The sequence below is a fragment of the Candoia aspera genome, chromosome 2 (genome assembly GCF_035149785.1).
Source record: "Candoia aspera isolate rCanAsp1 chromosome 2, rCanAsp1.hap2, whole genome shotgun sequence".
Taxonomy (NCBI): domain Eukaryota; kingdom Metazoa; phylum Chordata; class Lepidosauria; order Squamata; family Boidae; genus Candoia; species Candoia aspera.
This window is the reverse complement of record NC_086154.1, coordinates 168,837,198-168,852,199: the sequence shown is the minus strand read 5'-3', so window position 1 is coordinate 168,852,199 and position 15,002 is coordinate 168,837,198. Positions and strand designations below refer to the sequence as shown.

The 15,002-nt window shown below is 40.3% G+C and overlaps 1 protein-coding gene across 1 annotated transcript in view; it reads left to right on the top strand.

The window, feature by feature from the left end:
* Positions 1-15,002, top strand: part of TOMM5 (translocase of outer mitochondrial membrane 5) — an 86,705-nt gene that overhangs the window by 71,102 nt on the left and 601 nt on the right. The window lies entirely within an intron of this gene.

Below are 15,002 nucleotides of genomic sequence, written 5' to 3'. Positions count from 1 at the left end.
ACACACAATAATTATCTTCCATTCATCTGAGAAAGAATATCACCAACTATTTGAAGGAACCACTAGAGGACAGTATGTGCTTATGAATGCACGTTTTTCCTTCCTTTCTCTAGAATCAGAATATCATGATGCTTTCTTACAGAAACTTCTTTTAAATTCCTGACTTTTCTCAACAGCACTACTCTTGTTTATGTTACATTTATAAAATCCCATCTCGGTGGATTAGATGGCATGAAAACTATTCTGCAGCTTCCAGTGGCGTGACTTGAAGGATAAATTAATGTTCCAAGACCTTTATCTGGAAATCAGGGGTAGGAACTGAAAAAAATCAGGAGTCTGCTAGCATCTTTTCTGACTAACACATTTTATTAAAAGGTGTAAACTTTCAGGAGCTGCTTTCATGAAAGCTTACTCCTTTTAATAGAATGTGTTAGTCAGAAAAGGTGCTAGCAGACTCCTTCTGTGTGTTTGCTACCATAGACTAACACGGCTCCCTTCCTAGGAAATCGAAAGAGTGGCACAGTTTGGAAATAATAATTGTGTGCATCTGTGAGGGTGTACGGGTGGGGAAAAGTGCATTTCCCTGATCAATGTCCCAGCTATGTTAAATACACAGCAGCCAGCTGAGGAGTAGATGTATGCAGTTAAGACTCTTGGTGTTGCAGTTTACGCTAAACTGTATGTAATTCATGAATGACCTTGAGTGTTTGGTTGAGATAACCAAAAGGACGATTAGATAAACCCTCCACTGGCCAGGAAAGCCAAAAAGCAATACGTTCCACTGTTTGATTTACAACAAGAGAGGTTTTCTATTAGAAATTATGTTCTGAGTCTAAAAAGTATCCCAAGATACTCTAATGCCTTTCTAGAGACACACAAACCAGCAGTTTGAGAGCCTTACATGGCAGTGATGGAGCTCTCTTATAGAGTTCTTTTTTATACGAGTAAGATTGTACTTGTGCACATACCTTTAAAATACAACTTTTATTTCAATATATTGGCTAGGGGGCTGGTTTCAGGTCTTGGAATCTATGAGGCAGATGTTCTCCATGGGTCTGGGTCTGGTCTGATAGCAGTGGACTCACTGGCCTTTCTTTTGGGCCCTATAAGAATCAGCTCTCTGAGGGAGAGAATATGACTTCTTATTGTTTTGTTACTCATAGTGGGGAGATGAAGAAGAAGAGGCAAGGAAAGCTGGGAGGACCAAGGACATCCTAAGGGCGTTTATCGATGCCCAGTGGTGCTTCTGCTGCTATCCAGGGAATCTACTGTGGGGGGTCAATTCCACTGCTTAAACCCTCCAGGCCTTACATTAAACCTTCCTTTGAAATCAATAGTTTGGATTTTCAAATCAGTTCCAGTTCACTTGACATACTTAACGGCAATCATCTATAGGCAGGGCAGTGAAAACTGAAATGACATTAGAGGGGTTAAGGCAGAATGTTTGGTTGTTTCTTCCTCTTCTGAGAATGAGGGGAGGTTTTAGAAAGGTAACCTACTGGAGACATAATACTCCTTTCATTTCTAGCTGAATGTCTTGCAGGAAATCTCACTACCATTGTTTGGAGGTTGGCTGTGTGATTGGGGTGGGGTGGAGGTTATAGGAACCATGTAGAAAGAGCCTGGTGTGGTATACAGCATTTATTGATTGCCTTATCCAAACGGGTGAATTTTTAAACAAGCAGTGCGCGGAAGTGGAAGAAGACAATAGAATAGGAAGGACAAGAGACCTCTTCCAGAAAATTAGAAACATCGGAGGTAAATTCCAGGCCAAAATGGGTATGATCAAAAACAAAGATGGCAAGGACCTAACAGAAGAAGAAGAGATCAAGAAAAGGTGGCAAGAATATACAGAAGGATAACAATATCGGGGATAGCTTTGACGGTGTGGTCAGTGAGCTAGAGCCAGACATCCTGAAGAGTGAGGTTGAGTGGGCCTTAAGAAGCATTGCTAATAACAAGGCAGCAGGAGACGATGGCATCCCAGCTGAACTGTTCAAAATCTTGCGAGATGATGCTGTGAAGGTAATGCATGCTATATGCCAGCAAATTTGGAAAACACAAGAATGGCCATCAGACTGGAAAAAATCAACTTATATCCCCATACCAAAAAAGGGGAACACTAAAGAATGTTCAAACTATCGAACAGTGGCACTCATTTCACATGCCAGTAAGGTAATGCTCAAGATCCTGCAAGGTAGACTTCAGCAATTCATGGAGCGAGAATTGCCAGATGCACAAGCTGGGTTTAGAAAAGGCAGAGGAACTAGGGACCAAATTGCCAATATCCGCTGGATAATGGAAAAAGCCAGGGAGTTTCAGAAAAACATCTATTTCTGTTTTATTGACTATTCTAAAGCCTTTGACTGTGTGGACCATAACAAACTGTGGCAAGTTCTTAGTGGTATGGGGATGCCAAGTCATCTTGTTTGCCTCCTGAAGAATCTGTATAACGACCAAGTAGCAACAGTAAGAACAGACCACGGAACAACGGACTGGTTTAAGATTGGGAAAGGAGTACGGCAGGGTTGTATTCTCTCACCCTACCTATTCAACTTGTACGCAGAACACATCATGTGACATGCTAGGCTTGAAGAATCCAAGGCTGGGGTTAAATCTGCTGGAAGAAACATTAACAATCTCAGATATGCAGATGATACCACTTTGATGGCTGAAAGCGAGGAGGAACTGAGGAGCCTTATGATGAAGGTGAAAGAAGAAAGTGCAAAAGCTGGCTTGCAGCTAAACCTCAAAAAAACCAAGATTATGGCAACCAGCTTGATTGATAACTGGCAAATAGAGGGAGAAAATGTAGAAGCAGTGACAGACTTCATATTTCTAGGTGCAAAGATTACTGCAGACGCTGACTGCAGCCAGGAAATCAGAAGGCGTTTAATTCTTGGGAGGAGAGCAATGACAAATCTCAATAAAATAGATAAGAGCAGAGACATCACACTGACAACAAAGGTCTGCATAGTCAAAACAATGGTGTTCCCCGTAGTAACATATGGCTGCGAGAGCTGGACCATAAGGAAGTCATGAAGAGTTGGAAGCAACTGAACGAATAAACAACAACATCCAAATGGGTCATTACTATATGGAAACAAGCTTCTGCACTTACAGTTCTAGCAAACATCTGGGGACAATGGCTGCTTGTCCCTAGTCCAAATGTTGGAGATGTGCAGATGTGGCTTAGTCTTGGACTTTGGCAATCTTATCCAAGGAAGGCTGGAGTTAGTGCTCTTCAATGTTTGAATAATACAGATTTATTTGTACTAGATTTGCTATTCCATAAACTCAGTCTTATTCTATTGTTATTCTGGAGAACCAATATAAGAGCTCCCCAAATTTCTAACGATAAAAAGGATCTATCTATCAAATCTTTTAAACATGTCATCATAAAATTGATGCAAGGAAGGCTGGAACCCTTCAATGGTTGAATAATATATGTGAAAGTGATTATTTTACATAGCTATACATGTGTAGTTCCAGGAACTGCATATGCTCCCGTGTGCATTTGTGTACACGCTTACCCCTGGATTAGAGTTTAGTGGTGAGCAGATAGTTATATTATCTAATCTTCCCTTTGGAAAGGCACATCTTTTTAACTATGCACAAGGATGCTGACATGTAAATCACTTCTGAAGACCAGTTATCAAAATGATGGCTTTGATACGTCATATCTTGTAATTTGTGTAACTATTTCTTCTATTACATGTGTTAACTTTTGCAGACAATACAGGCATTTGTCATGTATGTGTATAAGAGAACTCTCTCTTTCCCACTCATACCATTCCCCATTCTATTTCTTTGCCTTCTGATAGTCAACATGTTGTGACAAGCATCAGGTCTGCTCCTGAAGGACTGTGGGTGCCTCATTAACATGTTTCTAGCTCAGTATCTAACTCTGCAATAATCATGGATCTATTATGACTTTCCCTTTACAGAAATCCATTTGAGATGCAGTGCCACTCCTTAAAAAAATCAATTTCATCTCCCTTGCAAGCACCTTACTCTATTTACCTTATTTTGAACTGCATTAAGTACTAGAGTTGCTACTTCATAAACTCAGTCTTGTTCTGGAGACCCAGTGTATGAGTTCCCCAGATTTCTAAAGGAGTGACTATACTTCCAGATCTCTTAAACACGTCATCATAAAATTGAATTTATATGTCAGCAAATGAAATATTTTCTATCTTGCTTAGCTTTGCTGTGTCACTGTGGATACAAACCACCATCCATCAACAGCCTAGAACCTGATCAGTGACAGTCAGTTATTGATTTCCTCTTCCAAAGCTTCTAGGAAGATCTTTGTAGGTTTCTAAAAGTGACACAGTGCAGTAATCCTAAAAGAATAACTGCAGCCCTATTCTGTGTGTGGCAACTTAGAAGCCATTTTCATTTAATTCAGTAATGACTTAATCTGCAGTAAATAAGTTTACTAGGATGGGCAACGCAGAAGTTGCCTGTGATGCTCCAAGGATTCGATGTGAACCGGAAAGAATGCTTCCCCCCTCCCTACTCACTTGTCCCTTCCTGCTTTAGCACCGCTACAGCTGCCGCCGCCACCTATTCTTCTATCTTCTATCTCCGACACTCCTGTTTCTGCACTGAGAAGGTTCTACAATTGCTGGGCAGTTCAGGACCATTTAGGACCATTAAGTAAAGTGCTGGTGCTGGTGCTGTCCAAACTGCAACAGCAGCAAGGCAGAAAGAAACAGATGTGGGGAGAGCTACAGGACCAAGAGATTTTGTGCATTTGCATTGCTGTGTGCTTGTTTGTGTGTGCATGCAGATTTGTGCATGCAGACGTACTCTTCCCAACTCAACACACAATAATGCGTGTAGCTAAAGTGATTTTCTACTTCTGGGGTGCAGGATAGTCCAGTAGTTACAATATTCTGTTCCATTGTCCATATAGCCTGTTAAATTTCCTATAGAAATTCCCAGGGCTATTGGACCAAAAGAGACAGCTAATGCACTCCCTGCATGAATCACTGTTCTTTGCAGTGAGGCTCCCTTGGGATGGGGGTGATTGAGTAATTCAGCCACATCTCTGTTACCAGCTATGAATGTTCCTGTTGCTCCTGCTTCATCTCCCTTTTTCCACAGGAGCCACTTGATCTGGGCTTGCTTACTTGTTTCCCATGGATAACTCAAAAACGATGATGCATCAAGTATTGGCTGTCAATGCCAAAGAGTCTCATCATCAATCATACTTTCAATAGCTATGCTTTTGGCAGTAAATGAAAGGTGCTTAGAAGTCTTAACAATCCATCAGTTAATTACAGACCTAATTCTGAAAAATGAGCCAGTTGATGATCATTAGGGTAGGATAATGTGACACAATGACATTCCAGATTGTAGTATCATGGAGAGATCATTTTAATAACCACGTGTTATCCTGCGAAACATATGTGTGATAATGACTAATTGGAGACACTGCTTCACTATCAAGGTCCTTACAGAGTTCTTTCTTCTGCCTGATGAGGGTGTTCTCACTGTATCAGATTAATTACAAGAGTTGCGATATATATTGGGTAAAAGCACTATAAATGCAGTGTTGCACTGTAACCACCGTTGGTGTGGGTCCTCTCAGAGGTCATTAAAGTATGGACTTTGAGAGCTCTACTGGTTTTAAAGACAATAATTTATACTACTGGAAATCTATTGCTCCCTTGGAATACTGCAAAGGCTGGAGAAGGAGTTTGAGTCAACTGGCGGAAAAAGAACAGCTCGCCTAGACATGAGAGGTTAGCTTGACCGACCCAGAAGAACCATTACCCTGAAGAAAGGGGAGAAGAGGCAAATTAAGCAAAAGAAGAAGGAAAAATATAGTGATTGGAAAAAGAAAAGGAGAATGCAACGAATCACAGGCCAGGCCAGGAAGAAAATAAGACACACTGCAATCAGACCACAGTACATGTATTTCCATTCTCTGGGGCTACTGAACTAACAATCATCATGTTTTCTTTCCTCCTCATTCTCTAATTATTTTCCTTGTATCTTTGGATTATAAACCCAGAAGGCAGAGATGGTCTAATTACTATTTTCCTAAACTACAGTGGGGACCTTTTTGGCTGAAGAATTAGTTTTTGCTTTAAAAAAAGCTTTCCATGAAATAAATCCATAAATAATCTAAGCACAATACTCAGAATGTTTGGGTGGCAACATCTATGGCAGCTTTCCCTAACTTGGTGTCCTCCAGGTGGGTCAGACATCCTCATCTATCATCACACACTGGTCAGGGATGATAGGTGTTATAACCCAATCACATCTGGAAGATGCCACATTGGGGAAGGAAGTTTTAGAGAGTAGGCATGAATTTGTGTGTGTGCCTGGATTTTCATTAACTATTGTCCAACTGGCAATCTTGAGCTGAGTAAGAAGACTTCAGCACCAGGAGCAGTTACTCAGCAAGGAGTTAGGCAAAGAAGGCAGTTCTTAGCAAAGGAGATGTTCTCACAGTCACAATAGCAGCTGTTGGGCAGAGGTGAGGAATTCTACACAGCATCCTTTCTGTTTCCTCTCTTACAGGAATTCAGCGGGGCCCCAATCCTGAGCTTGGGGTAATGGGAGGGTCTTGGACTACCCAGTGGGCATTTGATCCCTGACACTGTTCTTCAGCACAAATCTATTAGGCTCTTGGCTCCTTGGGATGATACTAGAGGGTCTAAAGGTGTGACTGGATTCTGGCCAAGGGTTCCTGTGTCCCTTGGTCTCTTAGTCACTGTGGGCAGGGAAATCTAAAGTGGAAAAGTGTTGACTCTCTGTGATCCTAGTCAGAACAGAGGACCTCAGACAATGCCTTGGAGGAGACTCCACTGGATTTGAGGTGGAGACACAACTGGGTTGTAAAGTGTTGTAAGTATGTGAGATTCTGTAGCAGTTACATGGTGAGCGGCTGAGACTTAGAAAATACTGGAATCCATAATTCTGAAGACAAATAATCAGTTATTTTTATCAATTCATTATAGTGTGGTTAAATGTCATGTAATAGGTCTGATCTTCTGAATGATCAGTAGACCTGTGCCCAATAGTAGCCTGACAGGTCAGTGGGGTGTAGTAGGATTACAGAGTGAAGCAGGAGGTAGCTTACACAGTGCATTGAGAGAGCTTTATCCTGTTTCATCCTGGGCCATCAGTCTGTCAGGCTATTTTTTGGACACCAATTTACTGGTCAGGCATTATGCAGGCAGAGGCCTCCATGGCAAGTAGGTACCTGGTCTCTCCTGCAGCCAAGTCAAAATAGTCATGAAAAGCAATGTCCAGTGATCAGAGAGGAGGGAGTGTGCCCACAACTGCTCAATTAGCCAAGAGTAGCTCAGCAGATGCGAGACCCAAAATAATGAATGAAGCATCATAGTTTGTTCATACACCCAGACTTTTGTCACAAGAAGATGGAAAGCACTCATTTAAAACTGCGACAGATGAGGATGGATTAAAGTTTCCTCTGCAGTGAACTGGGGATGTGACAAGGCTGTGTCATAAGGACATGTCCTCTAAAATAGGTCATCTTGGTGCCATGGTTGACATGAGGGTGGGCCTCAAGTGCTGTAGAAGAACTCAAGAGGCATTCTTCGGCTCAGTCTCTTTTTGTACTTCTTTATATCAGAAATGGCAGGATCTGAAATGGTGGGATCCACTCTCCCCACTTGCCAAGATTACCAAGATTGAGCTGTTAGAGAAAGTGCAAAATAGTAACTTAGGTGAGGGGAAGGGGGAACGAAAGAACAGAATATCTTTTTATATCTTGTAGCTTAGGATTTTTTTCTGTACAAATTGTTTGCAAGTTTTTGACATACTTATTCCTGTTTATTTTTTTATCAAGGATTTTTTAAAAAAAATTTCAGCAGCATAATTTGCAGCGTAAATGCTTTGCAGTGGTGGTAGGGCACAGAGACATCATCTTACCTTTTCCTGGCCCTCCTTTCTTAATCTTTTTCTTTGGACCTTCCTGGTTACTTTTTGTTCTTCAGGATTAGAACAATGTAGGCAATGGTAGCCAGAAACTCCTTTGCTGCCCTCCCCTCTATGTCAAGCGAGCAGGAGAGCAGGAGGAGCTATGATGGTGTAACCCACCACCACACTAACACCCTTACACCGCACTAGTAGAGACTGGCCATCTTTCTCTAATACCTATATTTATAAGTACTTTAAAAAATTATGAGCAATTAAAAACAATGTTTTATCTGCAAACCAGATTCCAGTTTCCTTGAAAGCAAATTCTGTTATTATGAAGGATCCATAACTGGAAGGATCATTTTTCATGGAATTCAGTGGAATTAAATCCCACACATTTTAATACAGCGGGAAGGCAGCCTAGGAATTTGGGGCAGAGTATTTATTTGGCAACATGTGAAGGAGTAGCTTTTATTTATAAGGGATGCTGCCTTGATAATGCTTCTTATTTCCCTCACTGATTAGATGAGGCATTGGCAATTTGAAACAAGTCTAATCTGAAATAATTTGAAGCCAGGAATTCTGTAAATGTGAGGGGATTAGTTCTGTGTATGTGTGTGTGAGAAAATCTGCAACTGGCATGGGTAAATTAGCATTTACTGGCACTGTTCCTAAGAAGTTTTTCTTCTTTTTTTTTAAGGCTAACAATAATCTTGACTGGCATAGAACACTCAGTGATGGGCCTTTTCTATTCATTTGCAGTTACATGAAAATCAAATACTGGAATTAGGGAGAAACCTTTTTCTTATCAGTGGTTAGAACTGAAGTCTAGCCTTAATGCAGTTACTCTTCTTTTGACTTCCCAGAATGCGGAGGCTCAGAAAGCAGCATTGAGTTTTCTTCTTATTCTTCTACAAATTGCTGGGTAATTTCTGTCTTTGCTCTCAGGGACATCCAAATATTCTGATGCCAGAAATGGAAAATCCAAATCCCTCTACGAAGCTTACAGTTACCTTCCTGAATGCTAACAAGTAAGTGCACTGAACACAATAAAATATACTCATGAACAAATATGCATTGGGGAAAAAAGTCTTTCTTGCATCTATGGCAGCGGTTAATTAATTAATTGGACACTAATTGGACCACACATGTTGTCCATGATTGTTGGCCATATTATATGAGTCATTGCAAGTTAGGGACAGAGTGTCATGGAGAAAATCTATGTGGTTGCTAAGAATAAACAGCAATTTGATGGCACATAATCAGTCAAGCAACCCTGGAAGTTTATCTGGATGTAACTGGATAAGAAATTGGACAGGACTCATGTTCCTTTCATATTTGTAGGCAAAGATCTGAGTATGAGGTGGAATGAAGCTACTGTCTCAATCAGTAGATTTGGGGACATCATGAAATGGCAGCAAATTGTTTCTGGTTTAATTTGGTTGCTGCTGTTATATTTTACTGCACCTTGTTTCAGATTATTATTATTATTATTATTATTATTAGATTTTTATCCTGCTTTTAAAAAAATATTTGGTCAACTGATGGTGGCAGACATACCTAATACGGAGTCCTCTGCTCCTCGATAGGCTATGACCAAGCACTCATTGCATTCAAACAACGTGCCTAAGATCTGGAGGCTCAACTGGATCAATCTGCCCTACCCAGGACTGACTTCCTGAGCAGCCAGACACCTTTTGTTAAGCCAGTGAGGTATTGACACTATATAACTGTCTCTAAACTCCAAACAGCGCTACCCTTACTGCATTTTAACGTTCTCCCTGCAGCAACCCTAAAGGGGAAAATATAAAACAATCCTTTATGAGCTAAAACTGTGTCTTGTGGAGAAGGGTTTATTGAATTAGTGTTCGACATCCTGTTATACTGCATTTTTTATAAGGATGCAAGGGCCCGTCTTATAATTTCCTATAATGAAATGAATGAAGCACCCAGACAATTCTGATGTTTTTTTATGTACAGTTGCAAGTATCAGACTAGTATGATTCAGTTTCTATGAAGGAGGCCAAATTTATTTAATCAATTTATATTGATCCCTCCTTCCCACATTTGGACTGCTTTAGATTCTTGTGCCACTTGGACTTTTTTATTTTTTACTTTATTTATATTATTTATTATTGTAATTTTATATTGTGGATTTTATAATTGTTATTTTAATTGATTATTGTAAACTGTCCAGAGTCCCCCGAAGGGAGGAGATGGGTGGGGACAAATTGGATAAATAAATAAATATATAGCCGCCCATTTCAGCAAGTTACTCATTGTAAAACCAGAAGCATTCTGTTTGCCTCAAGGATCTTGCTGTAAACTATACTGTTTTATTTATTTATTTATTTTGCTGTTAACTTCTTGTATTCTGGCCAGTGACTGTAATAAAGGAAAGTACTATGCTCCTTGACCTGGACATCAGCATCAACATCATTTGCTACAGTGTTTTGTAGATAGTCTTTTACATTTATAATCTGCTGAAGCCTGGGAGAAAATGCCACTAAGTTACCTACAGTACTCCTTCTCTTGGGAGGACATCTGTGTTCTGGTAAGAAAGTTAAAAAAAAAAAGCCTTGAAGGTAGTCTGAATCCCCTGATGATACGAATTATGGGCAGATGAGAGAGGGTGGAAAGAGTGGGGGAATAAGTTGGGGAAGGTATGAACAAAAGGAAGAAGAATGAAAAAGGAAAGAAGGGAAGGGAAACTGAAGAAAGAGGGAGAAGGTGGTGAAAGGAGGTAGGCAAAGACTGAGAGGGAAGCCAATAGGTTCACATTCTCCTTCCATTCTTGCCCTCCCCAATCCATCAACAGCAAATGCCTGCATGGGAGGGTATCAAAACAGAGTAGTTATGTGGAACTAAAGGGCATAGCCCTAGACTAAAAACACCATCACCACCAAATAGACCCCAAAATCACCACATAGATCCAAAAATCAGAAGCAATTGAGATAATCCACACCGCATCCATCAGCTGGGGCACCAAAGGCTACTGTGAAGTTGCTGTCTCTCAGGGGACCCCAACCAACATTCAGAGGAGGGCAGCTGAAGGGAGGTTGACTTGCGACTCTCAGCCAGCTAGAAACATCCACAGTCAGCTCTTGCTTACATGCAGGCAGGGCTGGAGAGCCAAAAGGGAGCTCATATTGGCCTCATGCATCTACCACCACAATTTAGGCTCTTGGCCGAGGGAGCAAAAGCCACCAACTGCTATTCAGGCCTGAGTCCAGGATGGGAACATTGGCGGGCTTGGATTGCAGTTAAGTGCCAGTCTTTTAGTTGTTTGTCTTTCTTTCTCTCCTCCCCTTCCCCTCCATTTCCTGGCCCTTTTGCCTCTTGTCTTTTTCCATTTGGGGATGAGGGCAGTAACTGTCCATTTTTAAAAAAATGAGATGAACTTATTTTTGATAACTGCCAGAAAAGAGGAATAACATGCAGCAGCTCAATGAAGAATAGAGATAGAGATTATATCTCAGAATACAAATACTTAGCAGTCATAGCCATAAGATAGTTCAAGTAGAAAATTATAGTGCTAGCATAAAAGTAGCTTTCAGAGGGATAAGAGTCTTTTTTTTTTTTTTAAAGCCTATTTATTATCACTTCAAGGTACAGCAAGAGCAAAGAACTAATCTGGTTTGACCTGCCAGGCACACATGAAGGTGAAACTGATATCATAATCACCTTATTTTTTAATGTAGTAACTGGTTATTTTATGACCAAAGTGCTAGCATTTTATTGCCATTTGTTAGTTCTGCTGTAAGTGTAGAACAGCTAAACACAATAAGTGGCAGGCTAATGTTTTCATAAGGCTTCTTGCAACGGAGGGAGATGATCCGCTTTCATTTTCTGCAAAGGAAAATATGAAAAAGGTTCTTATATACGTATTGTAAACTGGTTTTTAAAAAGCAATTCTCTGTTATAATTCATCTGAAAATGACAAAGATATGATTGCCCAATGCTGAAATTCTGTTGGTACTGCTATTTTTTAAAAATATTTTTAAAAAAGCTAATGACATATACTTTGTGTGAGACTGAGATAATGAAAGCCTGTAGTCGAGGACCGGGTGAGCCAATCTGTCAAAGACTCCTGTGTATTATGACTTCTGTAAACTTCTATACTGTATCTACTGGGTATAACTTGTAAAACTCTTAGGTTTCTCTTGTCATTGGCTAAATAGTTCTAACATTACAGAAAGACCGAAAAGCAAAAAGGAGTTTAAAGACAAGAAGTTTGTTATTCAAGCAGAAAATGACCAGAGGAGGGTATATGGAAAAAAGCAAGGACACAATAGATACAAGCAAAAAGAAAAGTAAAGAAACATTGAATAAAATGAATGACTGAGGAAAGGGAACAGATTAGGATAGGATTTCTCAACCAGGGTTCCATGGAACCCTAGGGTTCCGTGAGAGGTTATTAGGGGTTCCCTGGGAGATCACAATTTATTTAAAAAGTTTCAAATTCAGGCAACTTCACATTCAAGAGGTAAGTTTCATTCTTTATTTTTAGTTTAAGAACACTGTTAATGTATATCTATAGGCCTACCCATGAAACGAAGATAATCATTTTGTAACTTCTGGCCTATATTTGAGCCTGAATGTGCAGGGGTTCCCCGAAAAATATTTCAAGGGTTCCTCCAAGGTCAAAAGGTTGAGGAAGGCTGGGTTAGGATCATGACAAAAGAAACTTTAAGAAGGAAAATCACTTTCCAGAAGAATGAAGTGAGGAGAGGAGAGCCAGAGGAGAAGGATGTGGGGAGAGGAATCTGAAGATCTAAGGGTGGCTTTCTCCATTGGGAGACCTCCAGTTGTGCTTGATCAGAATTTCCATAAATCTCCAACCACTGCAGCACAATGACCAGGGATAATGGGAGCTATAATCCAACACATGTGAAAGAGATTTGGCTGCAGAAGGATGACCTAGGAAAAGAGAGTGGGATGGAGAGTAGAAGAAGCAGTCTAAGTGGGATGGCTGTGATCAGTTACAACTGCAACCCCAAACAACTAGTTTTACAACAAGACTGCTAAAAATATCAGAGCAACCACAGCTGAGAGAGGCCAAGGGATAACAGAGGGCATTGTACTCATGTTAATGGCATTCATTCCAGAACTTTCATCAACTTAAACTTGTTGATCCAAACCAGCTTTTTAAAAATGCTGCTTATCCATACTTCTAATAAAGCTGGTCTTGGAAAGGTTGCCATACCGTATCTCTTCTCTCTCCTGGTTATGGATTACAGTTTCAAATCATCAGCACAAGAACTGAAGCTAGCGCAAGTTGCTGGCCATCTCCTGTGACAGTACAGTTGATCCCAAATTACATTGTGGTGGCTAGAAATCACAAAACCCCTACAGCTAAATGATGGTTCCCCTATCCAGATATTCTGGGGTTGCTGCTCCTACTCAGCACGGCTAAATGATTGGCTTGAGAAAACCGATTTACCCACACAATGAATACCTAATCAAGGTGGAGGGTGGAGAGAAAATAAATAAAAATCCATCTATATTTACAATTAAATTTAGTGAGCACAAATCAACAAATTTATGGCTGCCCAGTGCATACAGCCAGCCCATATATAAATTAAAGATCCCTCAAATATGCATGTGCATACGTAGGTTAGAAATTATTCCTTTTGGGGGGAGGGGGAACTGTTGCAGGAGAGGGATTTACTTCCATGTAAATACAGTGGGATGGTGTGCAGCAGGGAGGGGGAGAGAGAGAAGATTAATAACTCCAAGCCCTGCAGTTATTGTGAGTGATGGTTGTTTGCTCATAACTGCAGTTTTTTTAAATACATGAATATTTATAAAGTTCTTTGAAAGTCTCAGATGACAGAAACTACATATGAATTGTATTATTTTGATTTTAACAAGAAGAAACTCTTGGCTAAGCAGTTTAACTGTTGCTTGGCTAAAGCGGCACATTTGTGGGTAAGGAAAAATAAGCAGCTGGAATAGGGAGACCTCGTTCAGGGCAAGAATGGCTCAAATATGCAGTTTAATTGAGCACTATGTACCCCAGGGCACTATGGCCCTCCAGTTATTGCTGAATTACAACATTCAGCATACCTACTCAGACTAGTCAATAATGAAGGACAGTTCAGCAACATCTGGAAAGTCATACATAATTCAGTTCTGATAGACATCAAATATTCAGCTGATTAAGACAATCTGCACTCAGTACTCAGTATGATCTGTTGGGCCATAAGCTCTGTGCCATGGGATTTTTATGTAGGCTAATACAACCAGTAACCAGATTGTAACAAAGCATAAAGACATGCTAATCTTCTAGTCCTCAACATAATCGCTTACCCCAGGCCCTATAGGTTTCTTTTGCCCTTTCCTAGCCATCAATAGATCTAGGCTAGCACTTAGATATGCTTGCCTGAGCAGCAGTCCATGTTACCTGTGGGGGCGTCCTGGATACCAGTCTTTGGATGAATTTAAGATAAAATTTCTGACTTGAAATAGGTCTTTCTGTTTACCCATTTTATCTTGTTTACCTAACAAACTTCTTTGTCTGAAGTCTTAGGGAGCTACTGTCAGAAGTAAAAGTTCTGATTGTGGGTCAGTGCTCTGATGCAACCTGGTAGAAAGGAACAGACTTCAGCCTTGTTGAATTAGATTACTTTGTACTTAAACCTCTGGCTCAGGAGGGCACAGCTTCCAGCAATTTGAATGGCAAGTTAATGGCTGCATTCAAAGTGGCAAGGCCAAATTTTGTTTTTTACTTAAATATCTTTAAATAGTTTATTTTTCTCCAAAATACACACGAGTGCGTATTTTATTTAAATTAGAAAGACTCTAATTTGCTTAAGTTTTAAGATCAATGTGTTCCATAGAATTTTATTTCTCACATTCATACTTTCTCTTTGTAGTAAAATCACAAGCAGGAAAATGAAAGAGAAAGCTGTAAATTGTTTCGTGATCAGTAGAGAGGGCTGTAACACCAAAACTAACAGCCAGTTTCCCTCTGAGGGGCCATGAGGAGGAAGTGTTGAAAATAAGATAAAATGGGTAAACAGCTCAGAAGCAGACTGGGGGGAAAAGGGAGGTGTTAAGATGGGGGGGGGGAGTTGTTTGCATGTGGGGAAAGATCA